Here is a 22,217-nt window from a genome sequence, read left to right as displayed (position 1 = left end):
CAGCAAATGAACGAAAGATGCCGATATAGTTTGCAAATGATTAAACATAATTACTTTTGCAACATTGCTCTTATGTCGCACCAATGATTTGGGTCCATATTCAGAGAGTCCATGATTTCAACTCTGGAGTTGTCAACTTGAATTATTAGCAGAATCCAATGGAACATGCGGACACGCTACATGCACAGTCATGCATAACTCATCGATTACACATAACATGGAGTAAAGAAAAAAGAATGTGTACAAGACAGAAACACTCACCCAAAATGGTAAGGAAATAGAATGTCACTTTTGAGTTCCTGGTTTTTAAGAAACATGTACAGGTCACTCTCCACCTCTTGGGGGTGATTTTGTAACACATGTCCATTAATAATATGTGGGTCAATGAACCCAACATCATGGATGTTCTTTTTTTGCATTCCCCAAGCTTCATTCTGCATAATAGCGTACACAAGAATATAGTTAGGATAATATAGTGCAGACAATGAACGAGATGAGGTAGAGATTTAATTATAGAAATAAATCACTTACAGAACGTAGCAACTTAGGAGAGATTTTTCGAGCTCGCGCAGATTGAACAAATGGAACAATTCACTCATATGAACTTGTATAAAGTAATATTTCAAGTGATGCTCCTCTCTAAATTCCGCATAAATATATTCTTTATCGGCCTTATTTTTATGAAATCCTTGTACCAGAGTACCAGATTTCGCATGTGTGTTGGTAGACTCGCTTCCTGCGCAGGCTCGATGAGAGGCCCCTTCGGCACATAAGTAAATGCTACCTCACTTATTGACGCATCCTCAAGGCCTAACAATGCACGAAGAGTCATACCGAACTCGATCGCTCTTTCTTTGGCCGCGGTTACAGTCATTTGATGTGCTCTAGCAGCTGCTAGGATAACGGGGTCCAGTAGTTTCATGTCCTTATCCATATCGCCTCTGAAGCACATACCGAAAACTATGAGCGGGGGGGTCGATTGTTTTTTATGTGCCCCAGGCTAGGTAACTTGTTTCCCGCATTTTTTACTTGTTGGTTTCTTCTCCGACAAGTATTTTTCCATCGTCAAGACTTTTTCCTTCAGCAATGATTCTTGCCTAAGAAATTCACGTCCATAGTCGTCTAGCTGATTCTCCCGGAATTGGGACGGTGTCGTCAAAAATTCCTTAGCCCACTTCTTTTACTTCTCAGTATATATCGGCTTGGGCTTAGGCTCTTTTTTCTCCTTGACTTCCGCCTTCCATTTCTCATAGTGAGCAGCCACGGCCGCTTCGTTTTCCTCGACACTTACTTCCCAAGGTCTCGGGAGAAGAGGCTTCAGTGATGGCGTTGGTACCCTTGTGGTCTTAGGTACATAAGGTTTCGGGTTAATAATCCAGGAGGGGGTTACCTTGCTGCCCTACTTAACCTCCTCTTTCTGCTTCTTCGCCGGAGGTGGACTGCGTGGTGGCGTCGGGTTACCCGCCAGAGGTGGACTGGGCGGCGGCGTTGGCTTACCCGCCGGAGGTGGATTGGGGGCGGCGTCGACTGATGTGAAGGAGGTGTAGGTGTACCACCACCACTGGAGGGGGTGGACTTGGGTGACTCCTCGGGGTCGGTGGCCTTGGCGCCGAGCCTGGAAACTTGATGTACTTCTTTTGTCATAGAATGATTTGGCGCTTGACATCTCCAAGTCTCACATCCCCTTCAGGTGTAGCATAGTGTTACATCCCAAATTTCAATAAAAGAAAGTTAGAAGAATTCCAGAGAGCAAAATTTCAAACCAACAAAAACTTTTTAAATTGCATATAGTGCCATGCATAGGACTTGTGCATTTGATTGATATGCCATGATGATTGTTATTTTGTGTATAAGATAAACCCTAAAACCCTAAAGTGATCATAAGAAGATCACAAACCAAATAAAGCAAAAAGAGGAAGAAAATCAAATAAATGCAAAACCCTAAAAACCCTCACATATGCCCTATGGCATTTTTATAAATTTTGACCCTAGACCTATTTGGTCTTCACCATTAGTTGAATAATGTTTCTAAACACTTATTACAACTTTTGGAATCAAAGAATCACAAATCAAATGGATTTCAAATACAAAACTTGCTCACATATGATAATGGTCAAAACTGCCAATTATAGCCTGATCACTACTTTGAGCCCATGCAATTGTTGACTGCCAAAACCCACCGGCGGGCAGCGGCCTGTCAACACAGTGTAGAGCCGGGAAGAGCCTAGAGCTGCGGCTGGCTGAGACCCCTCCGAGCGACGGCCCGCAATGCTCTTCTGGTCACACGCGGCGATGCGAAGTGCAAGGGCGTGCCACCTGACCTATACCTGGTCAGGAAGGTGATGGGGATGCCTCGCTTAGTTCCTGCATGGCATACACGTAAACATTAAATAAGAGCCTCGATCAGCTCTCAGGTTATCCTGTGAATCGGCTCAAAGAGCCGATCCACCCATGATTCGTACGGGGTGCACGAATACTTGGTGATCCTGCTTGATCAAGATAAAGCTAATGAGATCTACGACGATTTAGGGTTTTCACCGCATAATCGGATCATCCTACTCCAGGTTGGGCCTCGCGGCCACGCACGGTGCTCGTAAGCCGATCCTAAACAAGGCCAAAAAAACCAACATGGCGTTGATCCTCGGAACATCCTGTTTAGGACTTGCGAACGCCACCCTACGTGCCGCTGGATCCTCCCCCCCTTTGTAAGGCCTAACTATTGCAGATGTTAAACTAATCCTTGCAGAGCAAGGAGCAATCGTAACGGATCAGATCTACTAAATAATGAACAAGCAGGGTGCCGCCCCCACACCTGAGATAGATGTGAGGGCGGCTAGACATGCAAGGGTTGCACTACGTAAGCATGTTATACGGAGAACTATGCTAACCCTAACACATCTATGATAACTACGTTGCCCGCCATCAAAGACGCTTCAGTACGGGCAACGCATGAACAATGTGGAGCTTGTGCTGCCTAGATCGCAAGATGCGATCTAGGCAGCATGTCGCTTACCTGATTGAAACCCTCGAGACGAAGGAGTTGGCGATGCGCCGAGATTAGTTTGTTTTGGGGTGAACGTTGTGTTGTTATTTATTCCATAAACCCTAGATACATATTTATAGTCCAGCGGACTTTCTAATGTGGGCGTGCACCAAACCGTGCACGAGTAAGATTCTAACTTCTAAACTAAGATGCGATCTAATATTTTACAGATACACGGGCAATTAAGCCCAACTTGGTATAAAAGGCCGATCTTCGTGTTCTCTCCAAAAATAACCTTCAGGCTTATCTTGATCGTGGCCCACCTCCAACTTGGTCAAATTCTGGTGATAACAGCAATTCAAAATTTTCAAACCAAACCTTGCTAACTCTTTGCACCACATCTAAGTCAACATCAAGGTGAACACTTTTTGTAAAGATCACCATGCCAAATTCTTTCTTGATCACTAGTTATGCTCAACCAAAGTTGCAACATTTTAATATGTGCAACAATCTCACACTTAGCCAATTTTGCAAAACCTTGAATTAAACAATTCCACCACCACACTCCATCACCTCTGGTCATTTCTAACTCATTGAAATACTTACAATTCAAAACTTTCAACAATTTGAATCAAATCAAAATTTGGACAAAAATCACAAATAGCATCTATGTGACTATTTGACACTATTTGCTATAGTGATCTACCCATCTAATCTACATCAAACCTAGCCCAATTGGTCCCCTGGTTCCCTCTAACCATCAATGGCACATAGTAAACCTAAGGAGGGCAAGCATAGCTTGCATGGCATGGCCATGCCGGCCCATGCCACCCATGCCGCACCCCCTCTCTTCTCCTTCCTCCACACTGGCCCTGGTGCCCAAGCTCACCACCTCACCTTCCTAGCCACGCCTAGCAACGCCACTGCCACGAGCAACGCCGACCATCGCCGGAATTCGCGCGCCCAGAACGCGCCAGCATGCTGCTCGCGTCGCGCGTGGCGCGCCACAGATGCGCACTGGCCACGCGCCGTCCCACTCGCTCGCGCTCGCCCTGGACCCCCTGTGAGCACGTCGAGCACCTGCGTGACACCACGACGCTGCCAGACATGCCCTCGACCACGACCCGTGCCCGCCGTCGCCGGAGAAGGAGACCCCGATCCGCCGCAGACGCGACCGACGCGGAAGCAATGCGACCAATCTAGCCACCGCCCGACCGTGCTGTCGCCGCCAAACGCTTCGCCAGGAACCGTAGAACAGCACCACGCCCTCGCCTAGCTCGATAGCTCGCCGGAGAAGCCACGAGCATGTCGACCTCGCTTCGGACCCGCAGCACCCTCTCGCGCCTATAAATAGAGACCTCCCTGGACAGAACCAAGCACACCATCACGATCACCACTCACCACCGCTTCGCCCAGCACCAGTAGCTACCTCAATCGTCGCCGGAGCAAGGCCAGTCGGAAGATCACCGCCGCGGAAGCCCTGCAGCAATCGCCGACTATCCCGACCACCCCAGGCGACGCCACTGCTACCAGGAGACTCGTCGTCGTCCACAACCTCGTCGCGCACACTGCCAACCCTTGCTGGAGCCGCCGTAAGCTCTCCCACCCCCTACCTGAGCCGCCGACGAACTCCCTCTCGCCGTCGACAACGATGAATGTGCGCCGCTCGATCATGTTCTAATCCAACGCGTTAGATTGATCCATACCGCTTCGGCGTTTAAACGCCGCTGACGGGTGGAGCCCCTTGTCAGGCAGCCCACGCGGGCACAGACGCGTGGTGGGCTGGCCTTGGGCCGTTTTAAATCGTTTAGGCCCAGTTAGTTTTCCCGCCGGCCTTTTTAATTCAAACTTCGTTTAATAAATTTAATTCGAATTCAATACTGAACCCAACTTTGGAAATTCATAGAATCTGTTTGGCTTGGCCAAATTTAACAAGCTTTATATTGTTGGAAAGCTAGTAAAAATATCTACAACATGCCACTGGTATCATCTCGAGATTTGTTGTAGAAATAAAGTGATAAAAATAAGAAGGCAAGGACTTTTTCATATTCAAATAATTATTAAAAATCAACCAAAATAGATATTAAGTTAATTCCAACTCTAATAGCTCACATTTGACTTACACTAATTGTGTATGCAATAAAATGGTGTGGTCACTGATACGTCTCCGACGTATCGATAATTTCTTATGTTCCATGCCACATTATTGATGATATCTACATGTTTTATGCACACTTTATGTCATATTTATGCATTTTCTGGAACTAACCTATTAACAAGATGCCGAAGTGCCAGTTCCTGTTTTCTGCTGTTTTTGGTTTCAGAAATCCTAGTAACGAAATATTCTCAGAATCGGACGAAATCAACGCCCAGGTTCCTATTTTGCCCGGAAGCATCCAGAACACACGAGAACCGCCAGAGAGGGGGCACAGGCCCACCAAACCCTAGGCCGGCGCGGCCAAGGGGGGGCCCGCGCCCCCCTATAGTGTCGGCGCCCCTTCGACCTTCTGACGCCGCCTCTTCGCCTATATAAAGCCCCTGGACCTAAAACCTCGACACGGAAAAGCCACGGTACGAGAAACCTTCCAGAGCCGCCGCCATCGCGAAGCCAAGATCTGGGGGACAGGAGTCTCTGTTCCGGCACGCCGCCGGGACGGGGAAGTGCCCCCCGAAGGCTCCTCCATCGACACCACCGCCATCTTCATCAACGCTGCTGTCTCCCATGAGGAGGGAGTAGTTCTCCATCGAGGCTCGGGGCTGTACCGGTAGCTATGTGGTTCATCTCTCTCCTATGTACTTCAATACAATAATCTCATGAGCTGCCTTACATGATTGAGATTCATATGATGATGCTTGTAATCTAGATGTCGTTATGCTAGTCAAGTGAATTTTACTTATGTGATCTCCGGAGACTCCTTGTCCCACGTGTGTAAAGGTGACAGTGTGTGCACCGTGTGGGTCTCTTAGGCTATATTTCACAGAATACTTATTCACTGTTATGAATGGCAGAGTGAAGTGCTTATTTATATCTCTTTATGATTGCAATGTGTTTTGTATCACAATTTATCTATGTGCTACTCTAGTGATGTTATTAAAGTAGTTTTATTCCTCCTGCACGGCGTAATGGTGACAGTGTGTGCATCCGTGTTAGTACTTGGCGTAGGCTATGATTATGATCTCTTGTAGATTATGAAGTTAACTATTGCTATGATGGTATTGATGTGATCTATTCCTCCTACATAGCGTGAAGGTGACAGTGTGCATGCTATGTTAGTACTTGGTTTAGTCGTGTTGATCTTTCATGCACTCTAAGGTTATTTAAATATGAACATCGAATATTGTGGAGCTTGTTAACTCCGGCATTGAGGGTTCGTGTAATCCTACACAGTTAGTGGTGTTCATCATCCAACAAGAGAGTGTAGAGTATGCATTTATCTATTCTGTTATGTGATCAATGTTGAGAGTGTCCACTAGTGAAAGTATGATCCCTAGGCCTTGTTCCTAAATACTGCTATCGCTGCTTGTTTACTGTTTTACTGCGTTACTACTGCTTGTTTACTGTCCTGGGCAAAGCACTTTTCTGGTGCCGTTGCTACTACTTATTTATACCACCTGTATTTCACTATCTCTTCGCCGAACTAGTGCACCTATTAGGTGTGTTGGGGACACAAGAGACTTCTTGCTTTGTGGTTGCAGGGTTGCATGAGAGGGATATCTTTGACCTCTTCCTCCCTGAGTTCGATAAACCTTGGGTGATCCACTTAAGGGAAACTTGCTGCTGTTCTACAAACCTCTGCTCTTGGAGGCCCAACACTGTCTACAAGAATAGAAGCACCCGTAGACATCAAGCACTTTTCTGGCGCCGTTGCCGGGGAGGAAAGGTAAAAGGCACTCATACTTCGGTTCCAGGTAACAGTACTTTTCTAGCGCCATTGTGTTTGTGCTCGAAGCTATTTCCTTTAGATCCTGCAATTGCATCTTTTTGTTTCTTGTTTACACTAGTTAGGCATAATGGAAAACAACAAAAATATGAGAGATCTTTATGAACTTTATCTTGAATTAGGACATGATGTGTTTGAAGAGAGAATTAAAAAACCCATGGAACTTTATATGCATGCTAATGGGAATGTTATTAATATGAATGCTTTGAACACCACTGTTGCTAATGATATGGAAAATTCTAAGCTTGGGGAAGCTGGTTTTGATGAGCATGATCTTTTTAGTCCCCCAAGCATTGAGGAGAAAATTTTCTTTGATGATATTTTACCTCCTATTTATGATGATTATAATGATAGTAGCCTTTTGGTGCCACCTGTTATGGAGGATAAATTTGATTATGAATACAATATGCCTCCTATATTTGATGATAGCTACTTTGTTGAATTTGCTCCCACTACAAATAATAAAATTGATTATGCTTATGTGGAGAGTAATAATTTTATGCATGAGACTCATGATAAGAATGCTTTATGTGATAGTTATATTGTTGAGTTTGCTCATGTTGCTACTGAAAGTTATTATGAGAGAGGAAAATATGGTTGTAGAAATTTTCGTGTTACTAAAATACCTCTCTATGTGCTGAAATTTTTGAAGCTGCACTTGTTTTATCTTTCTATGCTTGTTGCATTATGCTTCATGAACTTGTTTATTTACAAGATTCCATTTCATAGGAAGCATGTTAGACTTAAATGTGTTTTGAATTTGCCTCTTGATGCTCTCTTTTGCTTCAAATACTATTTCTTGCGAGTGCATCATTTAAACTGCTGAGCCCATCTTAATGGCTATAAAAGAAGAACTTCTTGGGAGATAACCCATGTGTTATTTTGCTACAGTACTTTGTTTTTATTTTGTGTCTTGGAAGTTGTTTACTACTGTAGCAACCTCTCCTTATCTTAGTTTAGTGTTTTGTTGTGCCAAGTAAAGTCGTTGATAGTAAAGTTCATACTAGATTTGGATTACTGCACAGAAACAGATTTCTTTGCTGTCACGAATCTGGGCAAAATTCTCTGTAGGTAACTCAGAAAATTATGCCAATTTACGTGAGTGATCCTCAGATATGTACGCAACTTTCATTCAATTTGAGCATTTTCATTTGAGCAAGTCTGGTGCCTCAATAAAATTCGTATTTACGGACTGTTCTGTTTTGACAGATTCTGCCTTTTATTTCGCATTGCCTCTTTTGCTGTGCTGGATGGATTTCTTTGTTCCATTAACTTCTAGTAGCTTTGAGCAATGTCCAGAAGTGTTAAGAATGATTGTGTCACCTCTGAACATGTGAATTTTTGATTATGCACTAACCTTCTAATGAGTTTGTTTCGAGTTTGGTGTGGAGGAAGTTTTCAAGGGTCAAGAGAGGAAGATGATATACTACGATCAAGAAGAGTGAAAAGTCTAAGCTTGGGGATGCCCCGGTGGTTCACCCCTGCATATATCAAGAAGACTCAAGCGTCTAAGCTTGGGGATGCCCAAGGCATCCCCTTCTTCATCGACAACATTATCAGGTTCCTCCCCTGAAACTATATTTTTATTCCGTCACATCTTATGTGCTTTGCTTGCAGCGTCGGTTTGTTTTTGTTTTTGTTTTGTTTGAATAAAATGGATCCTAGCATTCTTTGTGTGGGAGAGAGACACGCTCCACTGTTACATATGGACAAGTATGTCCTTAGGCTTTACTCATAGTATTCATGGCGAAGTTTCTTCTTCGTTAAATTGTTATATGGTTGGAGTTGGAAAATAATACATGTAGTAATTTGCTAAAATGTCTTGGATAATGTGATACTTGGCAATTGTTGTGCTCATGTTTAAGCTCTTGCATCATATACTTTGCACCTATTAATGAAGAAAGACATAGAGCATGCTAAAATTTGGTTTGCATATTTGGTCTCTCTAAGGTCTAGATAATGAGTCTTATAATGTTTACAATATGTCTTTTATGTGAGCTTTGCTGCACCGGTTCATCCTTGTGTTTGTTTCAAATAACCTTGCTAGCCTAAAACTTGTATCGAGAGGGAATACTTCTCATGCATCCAAATACTTGAGCCAACCACTATGCCATTTGTGTCCACCATACCTACCTACTACATGGTATTTCTCCGCCATTCCAAAGTAAATTGCTTGAGTGCTACCTTTAAATTTCCATTCTTCACCTTTACAATATATAGCTCATGGGACAAATAGCCTAAAAACTATTGTGGTATTGAATATGTACTTATGCACTTTATCTCTTATTAAGTTGCTCGTTGTGCGATAACCATGTTCCTGGGGACGCCATCAACTACCTTTTGTTGAATTTCATGTGAGTTGCTATGCATGTTCGTCTTGTCTGAAGTAAGAGCGATCTACCACGTTATGGTTAGAGCATGCATATTGTTAGAGAAGAACATTGGGCCGCTAACTAAAGCCATGATCCATGGTGGAAGTTTCAGTTTTGGACATATATCCTCAATCTCATATGAGAAAATTAATTGTTGCTACATGCTTATGCATAAAAGAGGAGTCCATTATCTGTTGTCTATGTTGTCCCGGTATGGATGTCTAAGTTGAGAATAATCAATAGCGAGAAATCCAATGCGAGCTTTCTCCTTAGACCTTTGTACAGGCGGCATAGAGGTACCCCTTTGTGACACTTGGTTAAAACATGTGCATTGCGATAATCCCGGTAATCCAAGCTAATTAGGATAAGGTGCGGGCACTATTAGTATACTATGCATGAGGCTTGCAACTTGTAAGATATAATTTACATGATACATATGCTTTATTACTACCGTTGACAAAATTGTTTCTTGTTTTCAAAACCAAAGCTCTAGCACAAATATAGCAATCGATGCTTTCCTATTTGAAGGACCATTCTTTTACTTTCATGTTGAGTCAGTTCACCTATTTCTCTCCATCTCAAGAAGCAAACACTTGTGTGAACTGTGCATTGATTCCTACATACTTGCATATTGCACTTGTTATATTGCTTTGCATTGACAACTATCCATGAGATATACATGTTACAAGTTGAAAGCAACCGCTGAAACTTAATCTTCCTTTGTGTTGCTTCAATGCCTTTACTATGAATTTATTGCTTTATGAGTTAACTCTTATGCAAGACTTATTGATGCTTGTCTTGAAAGTACTATTCATGAAAAGTCTTTGCTTTATGATTCATTTGTTTACTCATGTCATTACCATTGTTTTGATCGCTGCATTCATTACATATGCTTACAATAGTATGATCAAGTTTATGATGGCATGTCACTCCAGAAATTATCTTTGTTATCGTTTACCTGCTCGGGACGAGCAGAAAATAAGCTTGGGGATGCTGATACGTCTCCGACGTATCGATAATTTCTTATGTTCCATGCCACATTATTGATGATATCTACATGTTTTATGCACACTGATACGTCTCCAACGTATCTATAATTTCCGATGTTCCATGCTTGTTTTATGACAATACCAACATGTTTTGTTCACACTTTATATCATTTTTATGCGTTTTCCGGAACTAACCTATTGACGAGATGCCGAAAGGCCAGTTGCTGTTTTCTGCTGTTTTTGGTTTCAGAAATCCTAGTAAGGAAATATTTTCGGAATCGGACGAAATCAACTCCGGAGATCTTATAATTTCAGGAAGCTTCCGGAGCACCGAAGAAAAGTCAGAGGGGTGCCAGGGGGGCCCCACACCCCAGGGCGGCGCGGCCCAGGGGGGGGGGCGCGCCCCCCTATGGTTTGGGCACCCCGTGGCCCCTCCGACTCCGACTCTCGGCCTATTTAATCGTCCCTGACCTAAAAACCTCGACGAGTTCGACGGAAACAGAGAAACCCATCCAGAGCCGCCGCCATCGCGAAAGTCCAATTCGGGGGACAGAAGTCGCTGTTCCGGCACCCTGCCGGGACGGGGAATTGCCCCCGGAGCCATCTCCACTGCCGTCTTCACCGCCATCTTCACCGCCATCGCTGCCTCCATGATGAGGAGGGAGTAATCCACCCCCGAGGCTGAGGGCTCCGCTGTAGCTACGTGGTTCATCTCTCTCCCCTGTACCTCAATACAATAATCTCATGAGCTGCTTTACATGATTGAGATTCATATGAGTTTTGTATCACTATTATCTATGTGCTACTCTAGCAATGTTATTAAAGTAGTTTTATTCCTCCTGCACGATGTAATGGTGACAGTGTGTGCATCCGTGTTAGTACTTGGTTTATGCTATGATCATGATCTCTTGTAGATTGTGAAGTTAACTATTGCTATGATAGTATTGATGTGATCTATTCCTCCTACATATGCATGAAGGTGACAGTGTGCATGCTATGTTAGTACTTGGTTTAGTTGTATTGATCTATCTTACACTAAGGTTACTTAAATATGAACAACGAATTGTGGAGCTTGTTAACTCCGGCATTGAGGGTTCGTGTAATCCTACGCAATGTGTTCATCATCCAACAAAAGTGTAGAGTATGCATTTATCTATTCTGTTATGTGATCAATGTTGAGAGTGTCCACTAGTGAAAGTGTAATCCCTAGGCCTTGTTCCTAAATACTGCTATCGCTGCTTGTTTACTGTTTTACTGCATTACTACTGCTGCAATACTACCACCATCAACTACACGCCAGCAAGCTATTTTCTGGCACCGTTGCTACTGCTCATATATATTCATACCACCTGTATTTCACTATCTCTTCGCCGAACTAGTGCACCTATTAGGTGTGTTGGGGACACAAGAGACTTCTTGCTTTGTGGTTGCAGGGTTGCATGAGAGGGATATCTTTGACCTCTTCCTCCCTGAGTTCGATAAACCTTGGGTGATCCACTTAAGGGAAAACTTGCTGCTGTTCTACAAACCTCTGCTCTTGGAGGCCCAACACTGTCTACAGGAAAAGGAGGGGGAAGTAGACATCAAGCTATTTTCTGGCGCCGTTGCCGGGGAGGAAAGGTAAAAGGTACTCACACTCCAGACCTCGGCTACCAGGCTATTTTCCGCCGTTGTAAGTAGTCGAAGCTATTTCCTTTAGATTCTGCAATTGCATCTTTTTGTTTCTTGTTTACACTAGTTAGGCATAATGGAAAACAACAAAAAAATTGGTGAGCTTTTTAATCTTTTTCCTGATTTAGAATTGTTTGATGCGAAAATTAAAAAACCTATGGAACCTTATTTGCATGCTAGTAGCGATGTTATTAGTATGAATGCAATTACTGCTAATACTATGGAAAAGTCTAAGCTTGGGGAAGCTAGATTATATAAAAATAATCTTTTTTGCTCCTCAGCTTTGGAAGAAATATTTTGCTCTGATAATGCTTTATCTCCCATATGCGATAACTCTAATGATGCTTCTGATATTTTAAATCCATCTGCTGAAAGTATTCCGTATAAAATACCTATGAAAATTATTGAACGTGTTATGGACAACCACTATAAAGGGGATGGAACTGTCCATCCTAGAGATCATTTACTGTTTTTGCACGAATTATGCGGGTTATTCAAGTGTGCAGGTATCTCTATGGATGAAGTGAGGAAGAAGCTATTCTCTGTTTCGCTGTCTGGTAAAGCGGCGCATTGGTATAAATTGTTGGAGAATAGACATTCTCTTGGTTGGGAGGAAATTGCATCTCTCTTTTATTCTAAATTTTATCCTCCTCATGAAGTGCATATTGATAGGAATTATATTGAGTATTTCTCAAGCGTGGGGGAGACTGAAGTCACTAATGCTCAAATGTCCCATTCATGAGCTCCCCCGTAATGTTATTGTTAATAATTTTTATGCGAGGCTTTCAGGACAACACAAGGACTATCTGGACGCGTGTTCGGAGGGATCTTTCACAAGCAAGGAGGCTGAAGCTAGGTGGGATCTTCTTGATCGGATTGAGGAGAACGCTGAAGGATGGGAGAACAATGAAGGTAAAGAGTCAGGTATAAATTATGATTATGAATGCATTGAAGCTTTTATGGATACCGATAAATTTCGAAATATGAGTGCTACTTATGGTCTTGACTCTCAAGTTGCTGCAAATCTTTATAAATCCTTTGCTTCTCATTTTGAATTGCCTAAGAAGAATTTTGATAAGTATCATGAACCTTTTAAAGAGGCTTGCATGAAGAATGAAATTGTTGTTAATTATTGCAATAAGCATGCTCAAACTCCTAAGAATGCTATTTCCTATAAGCATGTTAATTTTTGTGGAATGCATAGACCTTGTGGAATTAATCAAGTCAAAGATGAATATTGCATCCATCATATTAATGAAAAAACTAGAAAGTGGCTTAGGGCTCTAGATGATCTTGGTAAAAAAGTTTGTGCCCTCTATCCTTTTATTTGTGAAGTTTGCCATGAACTGGGTCATTTTAATTTTCAATGCTCCTCCAATGATAATTTGAACCCAATGAGTGCTGCAAATTTGTATTGTGATGATGAAATTACTCCTAATCAGCATGATGAACTTACTTTATTTTTGGGGTGTGAAGAACTATCGAGAAAAATCTCTTTGTTACATATGAGTGATCTTGATATTGATGATGTCCTGCATGGGTGTTTTTCTTATTGCATTGATAATAGCCATACAAATACTTACATACAAAATATTTTAGAAGATGACACCTTGCCAAAATATGATAGGACCGCCATGTGTTTTGAACTAATTAATGAAAAGGAGGAATCCTCCCAAGTTGCTTCTATTGTTTCTAAAAGTAAATCAGGTTATGCGGACAAGCCACCCTTCAAGCCTCTTCCTCCTAAAGAAGGAAATGAGGAGAAGGAAGAGAAGAAGAAGAAGAAGAAGGGAACGAAGAAGAAGAAGAAGAAGAAGAAGAAGAAGGAGAATAAAAAGAAAGAGGTAACAGCGTATCCCCGCGTGAATGAGATAACGTTAAGTAACCGTAAGTATGTTGCTCCTAATGATTATTGTGATAATGAATCTAAATATGATGATTTTCCTATGCCCTTTACATACATTAGAGATCATGATTTGAATGAGCACACTACTTTTGATATTGCAAATCTCTGGGAAACTAATTCTGAAAATGATGATGATAATAATTGCCATAGTGTCAGTGCTATTCATGCTTCCTCCCAAAATGATATAGAAAGCTCTAAGCTTGGGGAAGAGGTGTTTGAAAATCCTTTTGCTACTGGTCATTATGTTCTGGATACATCTCCTTCTAATAACAATGATGGTGTGGACACAGATAAACCGACTGTGAAAGATAACTATTCTATTTCTTATGATGACACTGTGCCTCCGATCTTTGATGATTATTATAAAGAATGCTATGATATAGGTAATAACTATCCTTATGAAACTTGTCATAGTCATGATTGGATTACCAAAAACAATTCCCTTAATATGCAACTTGTTTACCATGTTCAAATTCTTGATAATAATCTTGCTCCAGTTACTATTAGTGAGAAGAACTCTCCTTATGCCAAAATTAATGATACTTCTATGCATATGAATCATGATAAGAATGTTTTAATTGATGGGTATATTGTGGATTTCATCAATGATGCTACTGAAAGTTATTATGAGAGATGGAAATATGGTTATATGCATCTTAATAATATTAAGTTTCCTCTCTTTATGTCGAGAATCTTGAAGTTACTCGTGTTTTATCCTCTTATGCTTGTCACTTTGTTCTTCATGAATTCATTTGTGTACAAGATTCCTCTGCATAGGAAGCATGTTAGGCTTAAATGTGTTTTGAATTTGCCTCTTGAAGCTCTCTTTTGCTTCGAATACTATTTCCTGCGAGTGGATCATTAAAACTGTTGAGCCCATCTTAATGGCTATAAAGAAAGAACTTCTTGGGAGATAACCCATGTGTTATTTTGCTACAGTATTTTGTTTTATATTTGTGTCTTGGAAGTTGTTTACTACTGTAGCAACCTCTCCTTATCTTAGTTTTGTGTTTTGTTGTGCCAAGTGAAGCCTCTAATCGAAGGTTGATACTAGATTTGGATTTCTGCGCAGAAACAGATTTCTATCTGTCACGAATCTGGGCTGTTTTCTCTGTAGAAAAATCATAAAAATATGCAAATTTACGTGCGTGTTCCTCAGATATGTACGCAACTTTCATTAGTTTTGAGTTTTCTGATCTGAGCAACGGAAGTATTTATTAGAAATTCGTCTTTACGGACTGTTCTGTTTTGACAGATTCTGCCTTTTATTTCGCATTGCTTCTTTCGCTGTGTTGGGTGGATTTCTTTGTTCCATTACCTTCCAGTAGCTTTGAGCAATGTCCAGAAGTGTTAAGAATGATTGTGTCACCTCTGAACATGTGAGTTTTTGATTATGTACTAACCCCTCTAATGAAGTTTATGAGAAGTTTGGTGTGAAGGAAGTTTTCAAGGGTCAAGAGAGGAGGATGATATACTATGATCAAGAAGAGTGAAAGCTCTAAGCTTGGGGATGCCCCGGTGGTTCACCCCTGCATATTCTAAGAAGACTCAAGCGTCTAAACTTGGGGATGCCCAAGGCATCCCCTTCTTCATCGACAACATTATCAGGTTCCTCCCCTGAAACTATATTTTTATTCCGTCACATCTTATGCACTTTACTTGGAGCGTCTTTATGTTTCTTGTTTTTGTTTTTGTTTGAATAAATGCTTGTGTGGGAGAGAGACACGCTCCGCTGGTTCGTATGAACACATGTGTTCTTAGCTCATAATATTCATGGCGAAGGTTGAAACTGCTTCGTTAATTATTATATGGCTGGAATTGGAAAATGCTACATGTAGTAATTGCTATAATGTCTTGGGTAATGTGATACTTGGCAATTGTTGTGCTCTTGTTTAAGCTCTTGCATCATATACCTTGCACCTATTAGTGAGGAAATACATAGAGCTTGTTAAAATTTGGGTTTGCATGAGTGGTTTCTCTAGAGTCTAGATATTTTCTAGTAAGATGTTTGAACAACAAGGAAGACGATGTATAGTTTTATAATGTTTGTAATATGTCTTTTATGTGAGTTTTGCTGTACTAGTTCGTGCTTGTGTTTGCTTCAAACAACCTTGCTAGCCTAAACCTTGTATCGAGAGGGAATACTTCTCATGCATCCAAATCCTTGAGCCAAACAACACTATGCCATTTGTGTCCACCATACTTACCTACTACATGGTATTTTCCGCCATTCCAAAGTAAATTGCTTGAGTGCTACCTTTAAAATTCCATCATTTACCTTTGCAATATATAGCTCATGGGACAAATAGCTTAAAAACTATTGTGGTATTGAATATGTAATTATGCACTTTATCTCTTATTAAGTTGCTTGTTGTGCGATAACCATGTTCACTGGGGACGCCATCAACTACTCTTTGTTGAATTTCATGTGAGTTGCTATGCATGTTCGTCTTGTCTGAAGTAAGAGCGATCTACCACCTTATGGTTAAGCATGCATATTGTTAGAGAAGAACATTGGGCCGCTAACTAAAGCCATGATCCATGGTGGAAGTTTCAGTTTTGGACATATATCCTCAATCTCAAATGAGAAAATTATTAATTGTTGTTACATGCTTATGCATAAAAGAGGAGTCCATTATCTGTTGTCTATGTTGTCCCGGTATGGATGTCTAAGTTGAGAATAATCAATAGCGAGAAATCCAATGCGAGCTTTCTCCTTAGACCTTTGTACAGGCGGCATAGAGGTACCCCTTTGTGACACTTGGTTAAAACATGTGCATTGTGATGATCCGGTAGTCCAAGCTAATTAGGACAAGGTGCGGGCACTATTAGTATACTATGCATGAGGCTTGCAACTTGTAAGATATAATTTACATGATACATATGCTTTATTACTACCGTTGACAAAATTGTTTCATGTTTTCAAAATAAAAGCTCTAGCACAAATATAGCAATCGATGCTTTCCTCTTTGAAGGACCATTCTTTTACTTTTATTGTTGAGTCAGTTCACCTATCTTTCTCCACCTCAAGAAGCAAACATTTGTGTGAACTGTGCACTGATTCTTATATACTTGCTTATTGCACTTGTTATATTGCTTTGCATTGACAACTATCCATGAGATATACATGTTACAAGTTGAAAGCAACCGCTGAAACTTAATCTTCCATTGTGTTGCTTCAATACCTTTACTAAGAATTTATTGCTTTATGAGTAACTCTTATGCAAGACTTATTGATGCTTGTCTCGAAAGTACTATTCATGAAAAAGTCTTTGCTATATGATTCAATTGTTTACTCATTGCATTTACAGTGTTTCGAATCACTGCATTCATCTCATATGCTTTACAATGGTATGATTAAGATTATGTTGGTAGCATGTCACCTCAGAAATTATCTTTTATCGTTTACCTACTCGAGGACGAGTAGGAACTAAGCTTGGGGATGCTGATACGTCTCCAACGTATCTATAATTTCCGATGTTCCATGCTTGTTTTATGACAATACCAACATGTTTTGTTCACACTTTATATCATTTTTATGCGTTTTCCGGAACTAACCTATTGACGAGATGCCGAAAGGCCAGTTGCTGTTTTCTGCTGTTTTTGGTTTCAGAAATCCTAGTAAGGAAATATTTTCGGAATCGGACGAAATCAACTCCGGAGATCTTATAATTTCAGGAAGCTTCCGGAGCACCGAAGAAAAGTCAGAGGGGTGCCAGGGGGGCCCCACACCCCAGGGCGGCGCGGCCCAGGGGGGGGGCGCGCCCCCCTATGGTTTGGGCACCCCGTGGCCCCTCCGACTCCGACTCTCGGCCTATTTAATCGTCCCTGACCTAAAAACCTCGACGAGTTCGACGGAAACAGAGAAACCCATCCAGAGCCGCCGCCATCGCGAAAGTCCAATTCGGGGGACAGAAGTCGCATTACGGCACCCTGCCGGGACGGGGAATTGCCCCGGAGCCATCTCCACCGCCGTCTTCACCGCCATCTTCACCGCCATCGCTGCCTCCATGATGAGGAGGGAGTAATCCACCCCGAGGCTGAGGGCTCCGCTGTAGCTACGTGGTTCATCTCTCTCCCCTGTACCTCAATACAATAATCTCATGAGCTGCTTTACATGATTGAGATTCATATGAGTTTTGTATCACTATTATCTATGTGCTACTCTAGCAATGTTATTAAAGTAGTTTTATTCCTCCTGCACGATGTAATGGTGACAGTGTGTGCATCCGTGTTAGTACTTGGTTTATGCTATGATCATGATCTCTTGTAGATTGCGAAGTTAACTATTGCTATGATAGTATTGATGTGATCTATTCCTCCTACATATGCATGAAGGTGACAGTGTGCATGCTATGTTAGTACTTGGTTTAGTTGTATTGATCTATCTTACACTAAGGTTACTTAAATATGAACAACGAATTGTGGAGCTTGTTAACTCCGGCATTGAGGGTTCGTGTAATCCTACGCAATGTGTTCATCATCCAACAAAAGTGTAGAGTATGCATTTATCTATTCTGTTATGTGATCAATGTTGAGAGTGTCCACTAGTGAAAGTGTAATCCCTAGGCCTTGTTCCTAAATACTGCTATCGCTGCTTGTTTCTTGTTTCTTTGCATTACTACTGCTGCAATACTACCACCATCAACTACACGCCAGCAAGCTATTTTCTGGCACCGTTGCTACTGCTCATATATATTCATACCACCTGTATTTCACTATCTCTTCGCCGAACTAGTGCACCTATTAGGTGTGTTGGGGACACAAGAGACTTCTTGCTTTGTGGTTGCAGGGTTGCATGAGAGGGATATCTTTGACCTCTTCCTCCCTGAGTTCGATAAACCTTGGGTGATCCACTTAAGGGAAAACTTGCTGCTGTTCTACAAACCTCTGCTCTTGGAGGCCCAACACTGTCTACAGGAAAAGGAGGGGGAAGTAGACATCACACACTTTATGTCATATTTATGCATTTTCTGGAACTAACCTATTAACAAGATGCCGAAGTGCCAGTTCCTGTTTTCTGCTGTTTTTGGTTTCAGAAATCCTAGTAACGAAATATTCTCGGAATCGGACGAAATCAACGCCCAGGTTCCTATTTTGCCCGGAAGCATCCAGAACACACGAGAACCGCCAGAGAGGGGGCACAGGCCCACCAAACCCTAGGCCGGCGCGGCCAAGGGGGGGCCCGCGCCCCCCTATAGTGTCGGCGCCCCTTCGACCTTCTGACGCCGCCTCTTCGCCTATATAAAGCCCCTGGACCTAAAACCTCGAGACGGAAAAGCCACGGTACGAGAAACCTTCCAGAGCCGCCGCCATCGCGAAGCCAAGATCTGGGGGACAGGAGTCTCTGTTCCGGCACGCCGCCGGGACGGGGAAGTGCCCCCGGAAGGCTCCTCCATCGACACCACCGCCATCTTCATCAACGCTGCTGTCTCCCATGAGGAGGGAGTAGTTCTCCATCGAGGCTCGGGGCTGTACCGGTAGCTATGTGGTTCATCTCTCTCCTATGTACTTCAATACAATAATCTCATGAGCTGCCTTACATGATTGAGATTCATATGATGATGCTTGTAATCTAGATGTCGTTATGCTAGTCAAGTGAATTTTACTTATGTGATCTCCGGAGACTCCTTGTCCCACGTGTGTAAAGGTGACAGTGTGTGCACCGTGTGGGTCTCTTAGGCTATATTTCACAGAATACTTATTCACTGTTATGAATGGCATAGTGAAGTGCTTATTTATATCTCTTTATGATTGCAATGTGTTTTGTATCACAATTTATCTATGTGCTACTCTAGTGATGTTATTAAAGTAGTTTTATTCCTCCTGCACGGCGTAATGGTGACAGTGTGTGCATCCGTGTTAGTACTTGGCGTAGGCTATGATTATGATCTCTTGTAGATTATGAAGTTAACTATTGCTATGATGGTATTGATGTGATCTATTCCTCCTACATCGCGTGAAGGTGACAGTGTGCATGCTATGTTAGTACTTGGTTTAGTCGTGTTGATCTTTCATGCACTCTAAGGTTATTTAAATATGAACATCGAATATTGTGGAGCTTGTTAACTCCGGCATTGAGGGTTCGTGTAATCCTACACAGTTAGTGGTGTTCATCATCCAACAAGAGAGTGTAGAGTATGCATTTATCTATTCTGTTATGTGATCAATGTTGAGAGTGTCCACTAGTGAAAGTATGATCCCTAGGCCTTGTTCCTAAATACTGCTATCGCTGCTTGTTTACTGTTTTACTGCGTTACTACTTCTTGTTTACTGTCCTGGGCAAAGCACTTTTCTGGTGCCGTTGCTACTACTTATTTATACCACCTGTATTTCACTATCTCTTCGCCGAACTAGTGCACCTATTAGGTGTGTTGGGGACACAAGAGACTTCTTGCTTTGTGGTTGCAGGGTTGCATGAGAGGGATATCTTTGACCTCTTCCTCCCTGAGTTCGATAAACCTTGGGTGATCCACTTAAGGGAAACTTGCTGCTGTTCTACAAACCTCTGCTCTTGGAGGCCCAACACTGTCTACAAGAATAGAAGCACCCGTAGACATCAGTCACTTGCATGATCATGCCCTAGTTTAATTGATGGACAATATGGCTAGTTTATGTAGTTGATATTGTCCAAAACTATTAAGTAAACCATATGAAGTATTATACTTCATTTAAACCTTGTCTCAAATGAATTCATGTGATGTTTGGACCCCTGGCCAAACTCACTTATATGAATTACTTAGAGATTTAAATCACTTGTAGCACTATTAAATAGTATGAGGTGGTCTACCTCATTTAAATCATTTTCTCAAATGATAATGATGAATGTTTGACTTAGGTCAATATAAGTTCATATATGATTGTTTGAGAAATTAAATCTTAAGAAGATTTCAATGAGAGGAAATTATTTCTCAAGAACCCTATGGAAACTATCATTTACATATTAAATAAAAAGAAGTAAATTGTCCTCAAGCAACACAACCCATGCACCCTAATTAGATTATTTGTGTGCATAGAATAGTTTGTGTGTTTATATGTGATACATGGAATAGCCATTGAATTAGTGAGTAATTATACTCGTATTCAAATTTAGACGCTAGCACCGGAGAGTACACGGAAGAAGAAGGTTGCTACCAAGAGGAGGAGGAGGAGAATTTTGAGAACTACCAAGGCAAGCTAATATTCTTGCAAAGTGCAAAGCCCCTTGGGGCAAGGCACCATGAATCTTACCTTTTCTTACATAAGCCTATCCCAAGTTTATACCTTACAAGTTTTTACTTGTTTTCTCAATAAGTTACTTTTATAGTTAACTTTGGTCAAAGTACAAGAGTTTACTAGAGTAGTGAAGTTATTCTCAATCAAGCAAAGCAAGATAGCACCCCTCATGAATTAGAGCTAGTGCTAATGAAATAAAACTTGACTACTCTAGATGGGAACAATGTGACTTAAAATGAATTTGAAACCTTGGAATGATGATGCATTCCATTGAATGATTTTTGAAGGTGAATATGACCAAGAGAAGATAGTGATTTTTGATAAACATGATATTGGTTTGAATGCGATACCTTTCCAATAGTAAGTACCCCCACAATACCTGATTATGGGTAGGGCTTAACTGGAAGTTTATGCATCTTAGTATGGGTTCCCTCTGAACACACGTCATAGGGGTTACGCTTGAGGCTGCCTCCGTTATTGAGAAATGATGTGAAATTGAGGTGAATTGTACGGCCAAGCCCTGTGCAGTTCCTGTGTTGACGATTGGTCTTCACTGGGAGGCCAAGCTCATGGGGAGAGGTGCTCATACTAGGATTTGTAAGTGAAAGGTTATGGTTGATGATCCGCGTACTGTGTTACGATGATTCGGGGTAATCCCGACGGATGAAATCAAATGTTGTGGCACAAGTGTGCAACCTCTGCAGAGTGTCAATCTATTCGAATAGCCGCGTCCACGGTTACGGACGGTTGGAAAGGCCATACAGTTTCCGATGTCATATTTTTAAAAATGATGTTGAAAGAAGATGGTGAAATGAATGGTGGTGAATTGAATTGAAATCACCACTTGAATGGTGGGAATGACACTAATGTTCCCACTTGAGTTAGTTAGCATATGAACAAGCTTTTCTCAAATACTTGTGAACTAAAATTGGCTTTATGCAAATAAACTAGAGCTTAGCAAACCTTACTAGGATGTCTAGCACTTACATTAGTATTAGTTTGCGAGTACTTGAAGTACTCACGGCTTTGTCCCTGGCTATTCAAATGGCCAGAGTATGAAGATGAACAAGGAGATGACCAGCAGGACGCCTACGACAACTAGGAGTCTTCCGACGTCAAGCGTTGGCCTGTGGACTAGAG

General features: G+C 41.8%; 1 long non-coding RNA gene across 1 annotated transcript; it reads right to left on the bottom strand.

Annotated features, from left to right (window-relative positions):
- Nucleotides 1–112: 112 nt before the first annotated feature.
- LOC127299936 (uncharacterized) lies at nt 113–1,696 on the bottom strand. The gene is made up of 2 exons (XR_007850799.1): nt 532–1,696; nt 113–434 (listed from the first exon to the last, which is right to left on the bottom strand). It is a non-coding gene; the product is annotated as an uncharacterized lncRNA (long non-coding RNA).
- Between the last annotated feature and the right edge of the window lie 20,521 nt (nt 1,697–22,217).

Source organism: Lolium perenne, chromosome 5, assembly GCF_019359855.2.
Source record: "Lolium perenne isolate Kyuss_39 chromosome 5, Kyuss_2.0, whole genome shotgun sequence".
Classification (NCBI taxonomy): Eukaryota; Viridiplantae; Streptophyta; class Magnoliopsida; order Poales; family Poaceae; genus Lolium; species Lolium perenne.
Note: the sequence above shows the minus strand (reverse complement) of the source record. Positions and strands in the feature narration are given on the sequence as shown.